At 38.4% G+C, this 17,568-nt stretch overlaps 1 protein-coding gene across 1 annotated transcript in view; it reads left to right on the top strand.

Annotated features, from left to right (window-relative positions):
* The window catches only part of Nkain3 (Sodium/potassium transporting ATPase interacting 3), a 679,349-nt gene that overhangs the window by 139,723 nt on the left and 522,058 nt on the right, over positions 1-17,568 (top strand).

The raw sequence follows: 17,568 nt of genomic DNA, 5'->3' as shown, positions 1-17,568 counted from the left end.
TTGTATTGTTCAGTCCACATGCATTACACATCTTTTATTAAATTAATTCTTAAGAATTCTACTGCCGATGTTATTTGGTGTTGCAAATCACTTTTTAAATTCATATTTTAATTGTTCATTGACAGTACATAAAAGCAGGTTTGATATTTCTGTGTGGATCTAAAATCCTGAGACTTGGAGAAATATGCTTTATTTTGAAAAAATCAGGAATTTAAATTTTATTGCATTATTTTAATACCCACAGTTGGAGCAATTTGTGCTGACAGGAAAAAATGTTACTAGTTCTCCAATGTGAATGGTGAATGGCTAATATAGTAAAAAGCCAAATACACATGCCGGATTATTTTATTCCCTCTTCATATAATTTTATGCATGTAGTGAATTTCTGTCTCCCACATTCTCTCTGTCTCTCTCTGTCTCTGTCTCTTTCTGTCTCTCTCTCTCTCTCTCTCTGACACACACACACACATACACATTCTCTCTCACACACTCTTTCACTCTGCTCATGTATGACATAAGTGTGTGTGTGTGAGAGAGAGAGAGAGAGAGAGAGAGAGAGAGAGAGAGAGAGAGGGAGAGAGAGAGAGAGAGAGAGAGAGAGGGTGGGAGAGAGAGGGAGAGAGAGAGATGTGAGTGGATGACTGCAGTAAAGCACAAAGCACAAAGCACAAAGGTCAGGGGAGAACAACATTGTTTGTTGGTCCTTAACTTCTTTTTCAGTACTGTGAGAGCCAGGTTAAGGAGCCAAGAAGTTTCTGTCTTTGTCTTTAATTTTGCAAAGCACTAGAAATTCGGATGTGCACTAACATGACATTTTCATAGGGGTCTTAACTCATATCTTCAAGTTTGTATGCAATGACCTACCTTTTAAAGCCAAAAGACTGAAAGCAACTTACATAGCTAATCTAGTGTCGGAACCCATTCTCTCCAACATTGCCTGTTCTCCAAGGCAATTATTCAGTAAAAATCTTCTTTCCCCAAACAAAAAACAAAAACAAAAACAAAAAACAAAAATGAATCCAGAGTGAACAAATTTTATGAGCTACAGAAGACTCAAGTGTGGTTCCCAGTACACTATGTGGCTCATAATTGCCTATAACTCTAGCTCCAGTAGGAATCTTTGCCTCTGGCCTCCACAGTTTCCTCAACTCACAGGTACATACTTCCATACAAGCAAACATATTCATGTAATTTAAAAATAAAATAAATCTTAAAATTGAACAAATTTTCAGATATCCTTTGTATTTAAGGTTGAGATGATTTTCTGAACACACCTATGACTAACATCCTAATGTGCTCAGGGTGATGTCCTGTAGGACGGTGCCTCCTAATTTCCAGCACATTTCTTCATGCTAACAATTGAATTTCTACGCATTGTTGCCTGTTTCATAGAAACTCAATCAACTTAGCTTACACTTTACTCTAGGGTGTGACTTTCCTTCTTTGTCCTCTTGTGATATCTTGATCACCATGAGGAAAATGGTTTCATCTCCCACTTCATACATATTGTCTCAATGTTATTTGTGTCAGCACATCACACTATGCTGACTTATTTTGGTATTTTCTTTGCCGTGTGACTGGAAAGCTTAACTGTCCCTCTGCGTGTATTGTTAAGAGAAAGACATGAGTTCTCATGAATATGCAATGAGGTATGTTCAGCAATCTAATGGTATCCACAACAGGCATTAGCTACATATTATTTTGTGTATTCTTTGTGATATTGTAGATGAAGCACATTAAAGCAGGCAAGTGTGGTATCAGTGAGATTCTCCTCTAAGACTAAGCATTTATTCTGGAGGCGATTGGCTGCCTCACTGCCATGAAAATATTGATTTTTGCTGTCATCCTGATATTTACGTTGAGTAGAAAATAAACTGCGTCATTCCATCTGCTGTGCCTTTTGTCATATAGTTTTTCAAATTAGAGAGAGAAAGGAAATATATCCAAAGATTCTGAATTTTCCTTTATTATATTGCAAAGCACTGAGGTTGCTTGTAGTGTTTAAGGGGAAGCATTTCTTTCTTGAACTATGCAATTCGACTTCCTCATGAGTATTAATCTCTACAGCTAATAACTCATTTAGTACTTTCAAATCCTGCAGACTTGTAGCCAATGTGTACTATATCCATTTTGTAGGACAGACAATTGAAATGGAGTGATGCTTAGAGTGGTGAGAAATCCTAATGGAATATGGGTCTCCTGACTCATATTAGCTCTCTATCCACGGAGTGTGTACATTGTTCCAAATACTTGGGATGTGGATCTCCTCACTGACTCCATGTTATCTTTGTGAACTGAGTCACATGCTCCATGATTTTTGAAAAACTATTGATACATTTAATATACAAATAATTCTGTTACCCAAAATTTACAACAACATACAATTGCTGGCTTGTTTCTGTTTAACTACCCTCCAATTAACTGCAGATAACTGGTGAATCCTTTATGTCCACTGCCTTCCTGATGCTGTAGCAAAGACTGGAAGAAATACAAAAAAGAAAACAAAAGACAAGCTAAAGAAATTTAAGCATGGGGAACTGAGTGATAGTTATAGTTATGCTGTCAATATTATGCTGCCTTTGGTGAAAAGTGATATGAATTGTGATGGACTTACACATTGGGTTTGTGAGTTTGTGTGTGTGTGTGTGTGTGTGTGTGTGTGTGTGTGTACACATGCACCCGTGCATGCACATGCATATGGATGTTCTCACCTGTGTGAGGATGTTCAAAGCACATACACATATGTTGAGACCAGAGGTCCTAGAATGTTGTCTACCTTATTATTTTCATCCATTCATTTGCAATGAGTTACCTTACTGAACGTAGAAATCTACAAGTTTTAAACTAAACCTCTGTTAGACATGCCTTTACATTTTCTTAATCTACTTAAATGCTATTCTTCCTGATCTACTCTTTCTTGTATAACTTTAAGAGTATGAGAACCAACAATACACAAATTTACTGTGCTTATAAAAACTTAATGTCAAATTATGAACAGAAAAGAATTCCTTTTAGAGGAACTGTAAAAGTGTGCATTCACTGTTCCTTACCAGCCCTTATGGAAGCCATGAAGAGCTATGTAGTCAGTGCTCCCTGACAGTTCATTGGGAGGATATGGTGGGGTGGAGTTTTGGAGATCATGGAGACTCTTATCTTCAATTCATACCAACAATGGGTAGGGAGAGCTTGCACTGGGACAGCTACCTAACATAATTTTGTCCTTCCTTTTTCTCATGAATATGACAAAAAAAGAACAAATACCTTTTAAAAAAAAGCTTTCACCCTGGGTTCGGTCCCCAGCTCCGAAAAAAAGAACCAAAAAAAAAAAAAAAAAAAGCTTTCAGCTGATTATTTATTCAGGCAATTGAAGAAAGAAATTATAAACATTTTTATATTTTCTAGAATAAGTTAATTAATTTTCACATACATTGAGCCATAAATATAGTGACTCCTTCAAAGTTTACAAACCCACCACATCAGTATAATTCAACAGAAATTTTATAGGATCCCCAGGAATAACTACCTTCCAGTGAGATCAAGTTTTAGAACCCTTGGAGAACTACATTTACATTTCTGCATTACTAATTTTGATAATGTGAAAATATTTTGCATTGATAAGGACTTTACTAATGCAAAGTAGACTCTGCCCTACTTTAACATGGCTTTAATATTAATGAAAATATACTTGATTAAGCCACATTTTAATGTCAGAAAAATTGGTGGGTGGAACAAACTGGGAATGAATTATTCATATGCAAACAAGGACATCCTTGTTTTTCAAAAGCAGGTCAGTAGGGAATCAATGGTATAAGACAGATAAAAAACAAATTAAAAAGAATATAGCTCCAAAAGGAAAATAACAGAAAAGAGGTATTTACAAGTCCTGCATATTATTAACTTGCAAGAGCTTCATAAATATGGAATCAGTTTGCAGTGCTGTGTTTCACAGATATTTGAATATATTGCAAACAGTAAAATTTAATAGACCAATGTCAATCTTACCTCACGCTCCTTTAGTCTGTAAATATTTAATGATTCTAGTATATGCCAGGAACTGTGACACATGCTGAAAATGGACCAGCATAAGATGAAGTTTCTGACTTCAAGTGGGTGAACCTAGGAATGAGCTTCTATCTTTAATATAGATACAGCCACTGCCATAGTAATCCATATAACAGTGAATGACAACACAAATATTTTCTCTATTTTTTATTATATATCTTTAGTTTTTAGATTATGTCCTCTGTTATGCAGTGGCTTCTTAATTAATAAATCCACATGTCTAATATGACTTTTGTTGTTTCTGCTTTTGAAATTACATGTGTGTGTGTGTGTGTGTGTGTGTGTGTGTGTGTGTGTGTGTGTGTTTATGTATACATTCCCCATCTTAAAAGGCTTTCCCTGGGCTTTACTTCTAGAAGTTTCAATTTGAGGTCCTTATATTTAGCTCTTTGTTCTATGTAGATTTCAATTAATATTTACTTTTTATTTTTGAGAGTTTTTGCATGTGTGTGTGTGTGTATGTGTGTGTGTGTGTGTGTGTGTGTGAGAGAGAGAGAGAGAGAGAGAGAGAGAGAGAGAGAGAGAAAGAGAGAGAGAGAGAGAGTAAATATAACATGCTCAGTCTATGTACTGTTCTTTCTATACATGATTCCATGGCTGACCAGTTGGTATTAGATAACCTGCTGCTGCACTCTTACCTGAGGAACATCCATTATTTTACACACTCCCAGCATTCCTTAGTTGACTGTATTTCCTAATGTTTTAAGGCCTCTTGGAGGACAGAATGTAAGAGCAGGAAGATTAGAAAGTTTACTGTGAGGTTTTGTTTCTTAATATTGTACATACAGCCTCACCAACAAGACTACTCAAACATGAGCTGAACAAGAACACCAATAAACTTGCCAAAGTGGATGAGGAAAAGCCCATGAGGCCTCAACTCTATGCAAAGTCTACCAACAACTGAGGAAAGCTGTGAACAGTAGATATAGTCTTCGCTAGGGAAGAACATACCAATGAATTATCCAATACTAAGTTATCAGCCCTAAAAACACCCATACATGTAACATTGTACAGACTGAGAAGCTTATATTTAGGAATATATCTGTACACACACACACACACACACACACACACACACACACACACACACGCACACACACACACCAATCAATGAAATAGGAAGCTATGAACTTGGAGGAAGGAGACAATTACATTGTAATCTCAAAAGAAAAGAAAAAATACTGTACAGTTTCTCTTTGTCACAATGTTGCAGCAACTATAAAGGTTTAGCTTATACATCAGACTTTCAAGTACACTGAACAAGTTTGGGCCATATTTACCAGCAAAATCTCAGTCTGTGGGGAGAACTGTATGTTTACCCTCAGCCAATCAATTTTTTTTCCTAATGAGCATATGTGATGACTCTAAAATTAACCATCATAGCTTGTCCCCTGGTTATGCCACTTAAAGTTACATTCTAAACTTGGCAAGTTATTAGTCAGGTTTTTGTCTATTTTCTCACCCACACAATAGACATCATGAACCTTTCATGTAATATAAAGACAATCAAATGAGTTAATATGTATAAAGTACTTAGAGACTTGGCATTAAATAAACATTGAAAAATATCAGTTATTTCATTCTGCTCTGCTTTGCATAGAACTTTGCTGTGTACACATGAGAACTATCTTTTCGATTAATCCTGAAGGTCAGCAACTTTAGTTCTACATGACATTGGTACCCTGAGAAAGTCACGATAAATTGGCATTATGATGTTTGCTCTGAGATCCCAGACTGAGAAATAGGAGGCAAGGAAGAGGAAATTTTCTTAAATGTCATTGTAGCTCAGTTCAAAAGAAACTATTTTTTTCCAATCTCTACATCAATGAGGAGACATCTCTGGATATGAGTGAAAGTCTTCCAAGGTTTAACTCATCAAGGGACAAATACTGACTGGGTAATCGTTTCTTTACCTATAGCTCCTTTCTTAGTGACGATTGGAATCTTGCATCTTCTTATACCAGTGATGCATTAAGTATGTGGTCCAGCATCAGAGAACTAGATATGTTGAGCATCCCACAGCTAAATCACACGCCAAAAAAAATGGAATATAACTGAAGATTTGGGGAATAGCAAAGTACTCACCCTGGTTTGCTGTTTTTATGTTGCTGTCATAAAACACTGACTAAAACTTTGTGGAGAAAAGGTTTTTCTTTCATCTTGTACATTATTCTCCATCACTGAGAGAAGTCATGGTATGAACGAATGTTAGAAACCTAGAGGCACTAACTAAAGAAGAGACCCCCAAGGAACTCCAGTTGCTGGTTTGCTCTCCATAGCTTCCTCAGTCCAGGATGACCTGCACATGGATACCACTGCCTACAGTTGGTTTAGCCTTCTCATATCAATAAGTAATCAAGGAAGAACAGTCTGATAGAATTTCTCAACTGAGATTCTCTCTTTCTAGATATGTCAGGTTTGTGTCAAGTTGAGGAAAACTAAGCAGCAGATATTCAGTGTGAATTATTTTGGATCTCAGGAAATGGCTAGGGGCTTTTTCCACCGCATCTCACAGGACGTCAGCAGTGATCAGACCAGGAACACAGCCTTATCCTTCATTCTGCATCCAGCTGGTGTGGCTTTGGCAGTTTCAGTTTTTCAGAGATTTTCCACTAAAGAAGTCAGTTTCTATCTGTTGGGCTTCTCCTTGCAGAACAGTGTGTTCCATCAAAGTCAGCAAAACAGAATCCCCCAAGTAGGACAAGTGTCACAGGCTTATGCATCATAGCCACAGAATTGACATTCCTGTACTCTTAATTTTATATTTTATTGATTAGAGACAGCCTGTAGTCAGCAAACAATCCAGGACCAGGATAACCAACTGTATGAATACCAGCAGACAATAATCTTAAAATTTAATTGCTGCCATTATCACTTAAATAATGTTTGTTCATAAGAGACTTGTGGAAAATTTCCAAAATTCTTTGCTTTGCATATACTAAAAACACTCACATACCTTATGTTATTTTTTTATTTTGCATATATTATGTGCATTTGCCATTGTCCCAATTATCTGCTCAGCCTTGAGTCCATTTTTTGGCTATACTTGTCCTTTCATTCTCTCGGTTTCATATCAGTTAGCATGTTGCTGCTAGTTCCAGGCTCTATTTATGTACTCCCCAGTGCTACAAGTGCACTAACAGATCAAATTACCAATATATATTTAGCTAGGACACCAGACCAAAATTTTCATTCCTGCTGTGTTATACTCTGTTTCTTGGTATTCTAGATTATGAAGCTTCCAAACCCAGGTTCTTTCTCCTTCATATTTTGCAACTACTTATTTCAAAGCCATTTTCTTAATGATTTTTCTCTGGTTGCAATCATAATCCCCACCCATTCACTCCCCCGCAAGTGTGCCTATATCTTCAGCCTAGACGAAATATCATTCATGACAATTGCTTTCTTTTTTAATTTTTCTAAAGATTTCTTTATTTTATATATAGAGGTACACTGTCACTTTCTTCAGACACACCAGAAGAAGGCATCAGATCTCATTACAGATGGTTATAAGCCATCATGAGGTTTCTGGCAATTGAGCTCAGGACTTCTCTAAGAACGCACAGTGTTCTTAACCACTGAGCCATCTCTCCAGCCTGACACTAGCTTTCTTTATATGGCCACTCATTTCTTTCTGTCTGTGGATAGCCCAACTAGGAAATAGCTAGAACTCATTGAACACTGGCTGATAATTCTATTGAACTGATATGCAATTTATATGTGTGTTATCTTCTGTATGACTGTAAACCCTGTAATCATCACCACTGCTACAGTGTAACTCTGTATAAATTATCATATTTACTCCAATATTTAGAAAAATGTTGTTGGGAACATCACTCTTTTTTAAAGAAGTCTTGCTTCATACTTATTTTCTACCCTCAATAGCTAACATTTGACTAAGTACAGCCAAGGTTTTTAGTAAATGCTTATTGACCCAATGAGATTAAAAACTAGTAAATATTTAAGTCATACATGTCATTTCATTACAACAATTTTCATTATTTTAAAAATGAGAAGTATATACATGAATGGAATTTGTACCTGTGGTAATATATGAACTATGAATATGAATTCAGTGATAAAGACTTTACATAATTTTAACAAGGAACAATTTATGTGATGATCAAGATTTGTTTCCTTAGTTTAGGAAAATGGAATGACATATTGTTCAAGTTATAAGTCTAAAGATCTCCCTGTAAAAAGAAAAGTAGTGGGAAGTCCCACACCCGCGGATCCCGGGCGGCAGCCGCTCTCTGCTCCCAGACCCGGTGAGAGAGAGACCCAACCGCCTGGTCAGGTGGGCACTCCTGAGGCTGCAGAGCGGAAGAGACCACCAACACTGCTCACCCCTGCCCACATCCCTGGCCCAAGAGGAAACTGTATAAGGCCTCTGGGCTCCCGTGGGGGAGGGCCCAGGAGCAGCAGGACACCTGCCTGAGACACCGCCAGAACCTGAAAGAAACAGACCGGATAAACAGTTCTCTGCACCCAAATCCCGTGGGAGGGAGAGCTAAACCTTCAGAGAGGCAGACAAGCCTGGGAAACCAGAAGAGACTGCTCCCTGCACACACATCTCGGACGCCAGAGGAAAAAGCCAAAGACCATCTGGAACCCTGGTGCACTGAAGCTCCCGGAAGGGGCGGCACAGGTCTTCCTGGTTGCTGCCGCTGCAGAGAGCCCCTGGGCAGCACCCCACGAGTGAACTTGAGCCTCGGGACCACAGGTAAGACCAAATTTTCTGCTGCAAGAAAGCTGCCTGGTGAACTCAAGACACAGGCCCACAGGAACAGCTGAAGACCTGTAGAGAGGAAAAACTACACGCCCGAAAGCAGAACACTCTGTCCCCATAACTGACTGAAAGAGAGGAAAACAGGTCTACAGCACTCCTGACACACAGGCTTATAGGACAGTCTAGCCACTGTCAGAAATAGCAGAACAAAGTAACACTAGAGATAATCTGATGGCGAGAGGCAAGCGCAGGAACCCAAGCAACAGAAACCAAGACTACATGCCATCATCGGAGCCCAATTCTCCCACCAAAACAAACATGGAATATCCAAACACACCAGAAAAGCAAGATCTAGTTTCAAAATCATATTTGATCATTATGCTGGAGGACTTCAAGGAAGACATGAACACACTTAGGGAAAAACAGGAAAACATTAATAAACAAGTAGAAGCCTACAGAGAGGAATCGCAAAAATCCCTGAAAGAATTCCAGGAAAACACAATCAAACAGTTGAAGGAATTAAAAATGGAAATAGAAGCAATCAAGAAAGAACACATGGAAACAACCCTGGATATAGAAAACCAAAAGAAGAGACAAGGAGCTGTAGATACAAGCTTCACCAACAGAATACAAGAGATGGAAGAGAGAATCTCAGGAGCAGAAGATTCCATAGAAATCAGTGACTCAACTGTCAAAGATAATGTAAAGCAGAAAAAGCTACTGGTCCAAAACATACAGGAAATCCAGGACTCAATGAGAAGATCAAACCTAAGGATAATAGGTATAGAAGAGAGTGAAGACTCCCAGCTCAAAGGACCAGTAAATATCTTCAACAAAATCATAGAAGAAAACTTCCCTAACCTAAAAAAAGAGATACCCATAGACATACAAGAAGCCTACAGAACTCCAAATAGATTGGACCAGAAAAGAAACACCTCCCGTCACATAATTGTCAAAACACCAAACGCACAAAATAAAGAAAGAATATTAAAAGCAGTAAGGGAAAAAGGTCAAGTAACATATAAAGGGAGACCTATCAGAATCACACCAGACTTCTCGCCAGAAACTATGAAGGCCAGAAGATAATGGACTGATGTCATACAGACCCTAAGAGAACACAAATGCCAGCCCAGGTTACTGTATCCAGCAAAACTCTCAATTAACATTGATGGAGAAACCAAGATATTCCATGACAAAACCAAATTTACACAATATCTTTCTACAAATCCAGCACTACAAAGGATAATAAATGGTAAAGCCCAACATAAGGAGGCAAGCTATACCCTAGAAGAAGCAAGAAACTAATCGTCTTGGCAACAAAACAAAGAGAATGAAAGCACACAAACATAACCTCACATCCAAATATGAATATAAAGGGAAAAAATAATCATTATTCCTTAATATCTCTCAATATCAATGGCCTCAACTCCCCAATAAAAAGACATAGATTAACAAACTGGATACGCAACGAGGACCCTGCATTCTGCTGCCTACAGGAAACACACCTCAGAGACAAAGACAGACACTACCTCAGAGTGAAAGGCTGGAAAACAAATTTCCAAGCAAATGGTCAGAAGAAGCAAGCTGGAGTAGCCATTCTAATATCAAATAAAATCAATTACCAACTAAAAGTCATCAAAAAAGATAAGGAAGGACACTTCATATTCATCAAAGGAAAAATCAACCAAGATGAACTATCAATCCTAAATATCTATGCCCCAAATACAAGGGCACCTACATACGTAAAAGAACCCTTACTAAAGCTCAAAACACACATTGCACCTCACACAATAATAGTGGGAGATTTCAACACACCACTCTCATCAATGGACAGATCATGGAAACAGAAATTAAACAGTGATGTCGACAGACTAAGAGAAGTCATGAGCCAAATGGACTTAACGGATATTTATAGAACATTCTATCCTAAAGCAAAAGGATATACCTTCTTCTCAGCTCCTCATGGTACTTTCTCCAAAATTGACCATATAATTGGTCAAAAAACGGGCCTCAACAGGTACAGAAAGATAGAAATAATCCCATGCGTGCTATCGGACCACCACGGCCTAAAACTGGTCTTCAATAACAATAAGGGAAGAATGCCCACATATACTTGGAAACTGAACAATGCTCTACTCAATGATAACCTGGTCAAGGAAGAAATAAAGAAAGAAATTAAAAACTTTTTTAGAATTTAATGAAAATGAAGATACAACATACTCAAACTTATGGGACACAATGAAAGGTGTGCTAAGAGGAAAACTCATAGCGCTGAGTGCCTGCAGAAAGAAACAGGAAAGAGCATATGTCAGCAGCTTGACAGCACACCTAAAAGATCTAGAACAAAAAGAAGCAAATACACCCAGGAGGAGCAGAAGGCAGGAAATAATCAAACTCAGAGCTGAAATCAACCAAGTAGAAACAAAAAGGACCATAGAAAGAATCAACAGAACCAAAAGTTGGTTCTTTGAGAAAATCAACAAGATAGATAAACCTTTAGCCATACTAACGAGAGGACACAGAGAGTGCGTCCAAATTAACAAAATCAGAAATGAAAAGGGAGACATAACTACAGATTCAGAGGAAATTCAAAAAATCATCAGATCTTACTATAAAAACCTATATTCAACAAAATTTGAAAATCTTCAGGAAATGGACAATTTCCTAGACAGATACCAGGTATCGAAGTTAAATCAGGAACAGATAAACCAGTTAAACAACCCCATAACTCCTAAGGAAATAGAAGCAGTCATTAAAGGTCTCCCAACCAAAAAGAGTCCAGGTCCAGACGGGTTTAGTGCAGAATTCTATCAAACCTTCATAGAAGACCTCATACCAATATTATCCAAACTATTCCACAAAATTGAAACAGATGGAGCCCTACCGAATTCCTTCTACGAAGCCACAATTACTCTTATACCTAAACCACACAAAGACACAACAAAGAAAGAGAACTTCAGACCAATTTCCCTTATGAATATCGATGCAAAAATACTCAATAAAATTCTGGCAAACCGAATTCAAAGGCACAGCAAAACAATCATCCACCATGATCAAGTAGGCTTCATCCCAGGCATGCAGGGATGGTTTAATATACGGAAGACCATCAACGTGATCCATTATATAAACAAACTGAAAGAACAGAACCACATGATCATTTCATTAGATGCTGAGAAAGCATTTGACAAAATTCAACACCCCTTCATGATAAAAGTCCTGGAAAGAATAGGAATTCAAGGCCCATACCTGAACATAGTAAAAGCCATATACAGCAAACCAGTTGCTAACATTAAACTAAATGGAGAGAAACTTGAAGCAATCCCACTAAAATCAGGGACTAGACAAGGCTGCCCACTCTCTCCCTACTTATTCAATATAGTTCTTGAAGTTCTAGCCAGAGCAATCAGACAACAAAAGGAGATCAAGGGGCTACAGATCGGAAAAGAAGAGGTCAAAATATCACTATTTGCAGATGACATGATAGTATATTTAAGTGATCCCAAAAGTTCCACCAGAGAACTACTAAAGCTGATAAACAACTTCAGCAAAGTGGCTGGGTATAAAATTAACTCAAATAAATCAGTTGCCTTCCTCTATACAAAAGAGAAACAAGCCGAGAAAGAAATTAGGGAAACGACACCCTTCATAATAGACCCAAATAATATAAAGTACCTCGGTGTGACTTTAACCAAGCAAGTAAAAGATCTGTACAATAAGAACTTCAAGACTCTGAAGAAAGAAATTGAAGAAGACCTCAGAAGATGGAAAGATCTCCCATGCTCATGGATTGGCAGGATTAATATAGTAAAAATGGCCATTTTACCAAAAGCAATTTACAGATTCAATGCAATCCCCATCAAAATACCAATCCAATTCTTCAAAGAGTTAGACAGAACAATTTGCAAATTCATCTAGAATAACAAAAAACCCAGGATAGCTAAAGCTATCCTCAACAATAAAAGGACTTCAGGGGGAATCACTATCCCTGAACTCAAGCAGTATTACAGAGCAATAGTGATAAAAACTGCATGGTATTGGTACAGAGACAGACAGATAGACCAATGGAATAGAATTGAATACCCAGAAATGAACCCACACACCTATGGTCACTTGATTTTTGACAAAGGTGCCAAAACCATCCAATGGAAAAAAGATAGCATTTTCAGCAAATGGTGCTGGTTGAACTGGAGGGCAACATGTAGAAGAATGCAGATCGATCCATGCTTATCACCCTGTACAAAGCTTAAGTCCAAGTGGATCAAGGACCTCCACATCAAACCAGACACACTCAAACTAATAGAAGAAAAACTAGGGAAGCATCTGGAACACATGGGCACTGGAAAAAATTTCCTGAACAAAACACCAATGGCTTATGCTCTAAGATCAAGAATCGACAAATGGGATCTCATAAAACTGCAAAGCTTCTGTAAGGCAAAGGACACTGTGGTTAGGACAAAACGGCAACCAGCAGATTGGGAAAAGATCTTTACCAATCCTACAACAGATAGAGGCCTTATATCCAAAATATACAAAGAACTCAAGAAGTTAGACCGCAGGGAAACAAATAACCCTATTAAAAAATGGGGTTCAGAGCTAAACAAAGAATTCACAGCTGAGGAATGCCAAATGGCTGAGAAACACCTAAAGAAATGTTCAACATCTTTAGTCATAAGGGAAATGCAAATCAAAACAACCTTGAGATTTCACCTCACACCAGTGCGATTGGCTAAGATCAAAAACTCAGGTGACAGCAGATGCTGGCGAGGATGTGGAGAAAGAGGAACACTCCTCCATTGTTGGTGGGATTGCAGACTAGTAAAACCATTCTGGAAATCAGTCTGGAGGTTCCTCAGAAAATTGGACATTGAACTGCCTGAGGATCCAGCTATACCTCTCTTGGGCATATACCCAAAAGATGCCTCAACATATAAAAGAGACACGTGCTCCACTATGTTCATCGCAGCCTTATTTATAATAGCCAGAAAATGGAAAGAACCCAGATGCCCTTCAACAGAGGAATGGATACAGAAAATGTGGTACATCTACACAATGGAATATTACTCAGCTATCAAAAACAACGAGTTTATAAAATTCGTAGGCAAATGGTTGGAACTGGAAAATATCATCCTGAGTGAGCTAACCCAATCACAGAAAGACATACATGGTATGCACTCATTGATAAGTGGCCATTAGCCCAAATGCTTGAATTACCCTAGATCCCTAGAACAAACGAAACTCAAGACTGATGATCAAAATGTGAATGCTTCACTCCTTCTTTAAATGAGGAAAAAGAATACCCTTGGCAGGGAAGGGAGAGGCAAAGATTAAAACAGAGACTGAAGGAACACCCATTCAGAGCCTGCCCCACATGTGGCCCATACATATACAGCCACCCAAGATGGATGAAGCAAAGAAGTGCAGACCGACAGGAGCCGGATGTAGATCGCTCCTGAGAGACACAGCCAGAATACAGCAAATACAGAGGCGAATGCCAGCAGCAAACCACTGAACTGAGAATAGGTCCCCTATTGAAGGAATCAGAGAAAGAACTGGAAGAGCTTGAAGGGGCTCGAGACCCCAAAAGTACAACAATGCCAAGCAACCAGAGCTTCCAGGGACTAAGCCACTACCTAAAGACTATACATGGACTGACCCTGGACTCTGACCCCATAGGTAGCAATGAATATCCTAGTAAGAGCACCAATGGAAGGGGAAGCCCTGGGTCCTGCTAAGACTGAACCCCCCGTGAACTAGTCTATGGCGGGAGGGTGGCAATGGGGGGAGGGTTGGGAGGGGGACACCCATAAGGAAGGGGAGGGGGGAGGGGGATGTTTGCCCGGAAACCGGGAAAGGGAATAACACTCGAAATGTATATAAGAAATACTCAAGTTAATAAAAAAAAAAAAGACATAGATTAACAAACTGGATACGCAACGAGGACCCTGCATTCTGCTGCCTACAGGAAACACACCTCAGAGACAAAGACAGACACTACCTCAGAGTGAAAGGCTGGAAAACAACTTTCCAAGCAAATGGTCAGAAGAAGCAAGCTGGAGTAGCCATTCTAATATCAAATAAAATCAATTACCAACTAAAAGTCATCAAAAAAGATAAGGAAGGACACTTCATATTCATCAAAGGAAAAATCAACCAAGATGAACTCTCAATCCTAAATATCTATGCCCCAAATACAAGGGCACCTACATACGTAAAAGAACCCTTACTAAAGCTCAAAACACACATTGCACCTCACACAATAATAGTGGGAGATTTCAACACACCACTCTCATCAATGGACAGATCATGGAAACAGAAATTAAACAGTGATGTCGACAGACTAAGAGAAGTCATGAGCCAAATGGACTTAACGGATATTTATAGAACATTCTATCCTAAAGCAAAAGGATATACCTTCTTCTCAGCTCCTCATGGTACTTTCTCCAAAATTGACCATATAATTGGTCAAAAAACGGGCCTCAACAGGTACAGAAAGATAGAAACAATACCATGCGTGCTATCGGACCACCACGGCCTAAATCTGGTCTTCAATAACAATAAGGGAAGAATGCCCACATATACGTGGAAATTGAACAATGCTCTACTCAATGATAACCTGGTCAAGGAAGAAATAAAGAAAGAAATTAAAAACTTTTAGAATTTAATGAAAATGAAGATACAACATGCTCAAACTTATGGGACACAATGAAAGCTGTGCTAAGAGGAAAACTCATAGCGCTGAGTGCCTGCAGAAAGAAACAGGAAAGAGCATATGTCAGCAGCTTGACAGCACACCTAAAAGCTCTAGAACAAAAAGAAGCAAATACACCCAGGAGGAGTAGAAGGCAGGAAATAATCAAACTCAGAGCTGAAATCAACCAAGTAGAAACAAAAAGGACCATAGAAAGAATCAACAGAACCAAAAGTTGGTTCTTTGAGAAAATCAACAAGATAGATAAACCCTTAGCCAGACTAACGAGAGGACACAGAGAGTGCGTCCAAATTAACAAAATCAGAAATGAAAAGGGAGACATAACTACAGATTCAGAGGAAATTCAAAAAATCATCAGATCTTACTATAAAAACCTATATTCAACAAAATTTGAAAATCTTCAGGAAATGGACAATTTCCTAGACAGATACCACGTATCGAAGTTAAATCAGGAACAGATAAACCAGTTAAACAACCCCATAACTCCTAAGGAAATAGAAGCAGTCATTAAAGGTCTCCCAACCAAAAAGAGCCCAGGTCCAGACGGGTTTAGTGCAGAATTCTATCAAACCTTCATAGAAGACCTCATACCAATATTATCCAAACTATTCCACAAAATTGAAACAGATGGAGCACTACCGAATTCCTTCTACGAAGCCACAATTACTCTTATACCTAAACCACACAAAGACACAACAAAGAAAGAGAACTTCAGACCAATTTCCCTTATGAATATCGACGCAAAAATACTCAATAAAATTCTGGCAAACCGAATTCAAGAGCACATCAAAACAATCATTCACCATGATCAAGTAGGCTTCATCCCAGGCATGCAGGGATGGTTTAATATACGGAAAACCATGAACGTCATCCATTATATAAACAAACTGAAAGAACAGAACCACATGATCATTTCATTAGATGCTGAGAAAGCATTTGACAAAATTCAACACCCCTTCATGATAAAAGTCCTGGAAAGAATAGGAATTCAAGGCCCATAACTAAACATAGTAAAAGCCATATACAGCAAACCAGTTGCTAACATTAAACTAAATGGAGAGAAACTTGAAGCAATCCCACTAAAATCAGGGACTAGAAAAGGCTGCCCACTCTCTCCCTACTTATTCAATATAGTTCTTGAAGTTCTAGCCAGAGCAATCAGACAACAAAAGGAGATCAAAGGGATACAGGTCGGAAAAGAAGAGGTCAAAATATCACTATTTGCAGATGACATGATAGTATATTTAAGTGATCCCAAAAGTTCCACCAGAGAACTACTAAAGCTGATAAACAACTTCAGCAAAGTGGCTGGGTATAAAATTAACTCAAATAAATCAGTTGCCTTCCTCTATACAAAAGAGAAACAAGCCGAGAAAGAAATTAGGGAAACGACACCCTTCATAATAGACCCAAATAATATAAAGTACCTCGGTGTGACTTTAACCAAGCAAGTAAAAGATCTGTACAATAAGAACTTCAAGACACTGAGGAAAGAAATTGAAGAAGACCTCAGAAGATGGAAAGATCTCCCATGCTCATGGATTGGCAGGATTAATATAGTAAAAATGGCCATTTTACCAAAAGCAATCTACAGATTCAATGCAATCCCCATCAAAATACCAATCCAATTCTTCAAAGAGTTAGACAGAACAATTTGCAAATTCATCTAGAATAACAAAAAACCCAGGATAGCTAAAGCTATCCTCAACAATAAAAGGACTTCAGGGGGAATCACTATCCCTGAACTCAAGCAGTATTACAGAGCAATAGTGATAAAAACTGCATGGTATTGGTACAGAGACAGACAGATAGACCAATGGAATAGAATTGAAGACCCAGAAATGAACCCACACACCTATGGTCACTTGATTTTTGACAAAGGTGCCAAAACCATCCAATGGAAAAAAGATAGCATTTTCAGCAAATGGTGCTGGTTGAACTGGAGGGCAACATGTAGAAGAATGCAGATCGATCCATGCTTATCACCCTGTACAAAGCTTAAGTCCAAGTGGATCAAGGACCTCCACATCAAACCAGACACACTCAAACTAATAGAAGAAAAACTAGG

This window comes from Rattus norvegicus, chromosome 5 (assembly GCF_021556685.1).
Source record: "Rattus norvegicus strain SHRSP/BbbUtx chromosome 5, alternate assembly SHRSP_T2T, whole genome shotgun sequence".
NCBI classification, from domain to species: Eukaryota; Metazoa; Chordata; class Mammalia; order Rodentia; family Muridae; genus Rattus; species Rattus norvegicus.
The sequence above is the reverse complement of the archived record's forward strand: the minus strand, read 5'-3'. Positions and strand labels throughout refer to the sequence as shown.